This window comes from Bacillus rossius, chromosome 8 (assembly GCF_032445375.1).
Source record: "Bacillus rossius redtenbacheri isolate Brsri chromosome 8, Brsri_v3, whole genome shotgun sequence".
Classification (NCBI taxonomy): domain Eukaryota; kingdom Metazoa; phylum Arthropoda; class Insecta; order Phasmatodea; family Bacillidae; genus Bacillus; species Bacillus rossius.
Window position 1 is genome coordinate 65,942,527 of NC_086336.1, and position 3,198 is coordinate 65,945,724.

Here is a 3,198-nt window from a genome sequence, read left to right on the forward strand (position 1 = left end):
CCTTAGCAACACTATATACACTGTATACACTTGCTAAGACAGAATAACGTTCGGGGTTAATCAGTAATATCTCGTTAGTTAGTAGTCATGCCCAGTTTTAATTCAGTGCCTAGAGTAAAACTGCAAACACTTACACCAAGTTGCCGTCACCCGACCTCTGTGAAAGGCCCGGGGGGTACCTGATGGGCGCTATGGGCGTCGCGATGCTCTTGTTGTCCGGAGGGGCGCCAGGCTAGCGGGCTGCTAGGCCGTTGGTGTGGGGTCGTGGGTACTCTGCCCCCGCGTGCCCCACCAGGTACACGGCTTGAATGTAACCTGAATGGTTCTACCTTGACTGTGAAGGCCGCTCGGCCGTGTGGAGGACGGGGAATTACGGAAAATGATATACGAGTTGGCGAGAATACATTTAATTTGGGAGTTTCACCAGGGGTCCATGTGGGTACACGGTACACTCTACAAGTCCGCTCCGCGGTTCAGTCCCGCTACAAAAATTCTCACCAACACTAAACACAACACTACGTGACAATGGTTACCGCGGCAGTCTCGCGGGACGTGGGTCGATGCTCGCTGGAGACGGCCAGCGCCGAAAGTTAACGGGTGCAGGGGGGTGGGGGGGACCGATGAGCAGGCTCCTAAGTTCGGCGAAACACTTACGTGAGTGATACGATCCGCAGCGCGGTATCACGATGAAGACGATCGGGATAGGCCCGGTTCCGTAAAATACGCGCCGAGTCGACGTGGGCAGCGATGAATTAATAAGAGGTTTTAAATTTAAATATTTAGTATAGAATAAAATAATCAAAGAAAGAAAACTTGGATGCTGCCCACGGACACACGTCTGTTCCCGGCGCGGAGTGGTTGGAGACTGCCGAACATGGCCGCCTCGCAAGGAAGAGAAACTTTCTCTTCTTTGTGAGTCGGCGTCAAAAAACTTATATTAATTGAATTTACTCTATTACCAGTTAAAACATGTTCCAGGTGCCCAATTAAAATGTAGCACCTGGTAATTGGGTGCTTTAGGCTTAACAATGGTTTTAATGTTTTTAATGATTTAAATTGTGACATCAAGTTGGCGACTGTAAATTTACTAACATATTGTCCCACTGTGAATTGTTTTAGAGGGATTTCTCCTATTCTGACTTGATCATAGTCACGGGCATTTTAATTAAGGCCAGTGGCCGCGGTGACTGTTAATGAGGTTTGTTGTCTGCTCCGTGCGTGGTGTACTCGCCCGGAGGGGCTACGACGCACTTATTACATGTCGGGTAATTAGTAATTTCGTACTAATGGCTTTTCCCTTAATTGAATTATGGGTTCGAGCCTCCGGGGTTCCGTACCTTTAAATTTCATTATGTCTATTGGGGTCACGCCCGAGGCGCTCGCCTGACTCAATCCGGCTGGGCAAGGGGCGCGCTCCGAAAACGGGATACGGTACTGGCGGTGCGGAGCACGGGCTTAACGGCCATGGTCGGTACGACGTCAAAGTAACTTAGAGAACGAAGAATGGCTTTTGCGTACTGTTCAGATTGTAATGACGGAAACATGAAGACACGGAATTAGTGACAAAAAAAAAAAAGAATAAAAATGGTAACAGAGCTCCTCCTGACCATAACTAGCTTAAATGGTGGACCAGACAGAAAGACCATTAGTGACTACAATAATGCCTCTTCCATTCCGAGAAAGCGGAAATGGAGTCACCAATACTATCAGTTTTAATTATTGTTTGTCTTTCTCTGCATACCAAAAAAGCAAATATTTAACACTGTAATTTTTACACCATTAATCTTACTGTGGCAATAAAGCCTGGTCCTCATCCCGCCAATACCAGTTCCTGCTAGTGGGGCACACCCTCCCATCCAGCCCACAAGTATCTGAGGCATGAAAGTGAGATATTTCAATAACCTATAAGTACTGTATTTATCTATTTATTCTAGAGAAGTGCAATATGTTTACTTTGTAAGTTTCACATTAAAGAATTTATATAAATTTTTTAACGGATTTGGCATTATGAGACTTTCTCTCCCTCTCGCACTCCTCCCTGCTCATGCAGTACTCATCACATTGCGATCCAGGGCACATATTTCCTTTCCCTGTATCGACTCGCCGATGCATACCTTAACTATGCCCTCATTGGCCGCACCTCTGACATGGATCCGGGAAAGTAGGATGGAAGTACACCGCGTGGCTAGACAAACCATGCTGGAGAATGAAAGTGGTCGGTTTCAATGTCTCAAGAAAGGGATCGAGTAGAAGCAATCTGACATGGTGTGGCAGCGAGAATCTAACAATATATAATGTGTTCTTAGGCGTGTGTATTCTTTTTAACACCTGTACTTATTTGTAGGACATATGTTAAGTTAATTCTGTAACTTTACAGCTTAAGATAGATTGCTTAAGTTAGATCTTTAATTCAGTGTAACCTATGAACTTAGTGCACCTTTGTGGGGCCATCGAACCTCACAACATCAGTGATAAAACAAATTATTTAGCCTGCCGCCCTCCCGGAAAATTTACAGCTTCAATTCACCATATTACCCACTAGGCTCCCTCCGGGTTTCAGCCATGAGACCGCGGGTGATGGCAGATGATTACTGTCAACACATACATTTAATACACAACACTGGTGGTTGCTGGACGAGATCTTACATGCGCTCTCCGACAGAGGTTCACGATATAGACAGGGCTTGGATTCGGGCTTAATATAAGGGCCAAGACGGTACAATTTCTGGGTTGAACATGATCTAAAATTAATAATTCAATTTGGCATTAAATTGATTGTTAGGTTTCTCTTAATATTAATTCTAAACAATTTTCTTATTTTCCCTTATAACTTTCTTTTATCTTTTACCTTTACCATTTTACCCAACTAATTTTTTTTAAATTTTATCTTACTATAATGTGTTTTTTTTATGGTTACAATTCTTAACTTTAGCTTGACAACCTATATACATACATTTTTTTGGTTATTATAATTCAAGAAACAAAAAATAATAATATTTTTTTGAAGTTTATAAAAGAGTTTTTCTTGAACTAATTAATTATTTAAACAAAATTCTTTTTCATAAATTATGGATCTTTCTTAAATTATTTATTATTTCAGTTTTAATTTTAATTAAGGTTTACTGTTATATTTATAAAATTCTTATACTAGTTATTTTAATATACTTAGATTAATTTAACTTAATTTTAGGATTACAT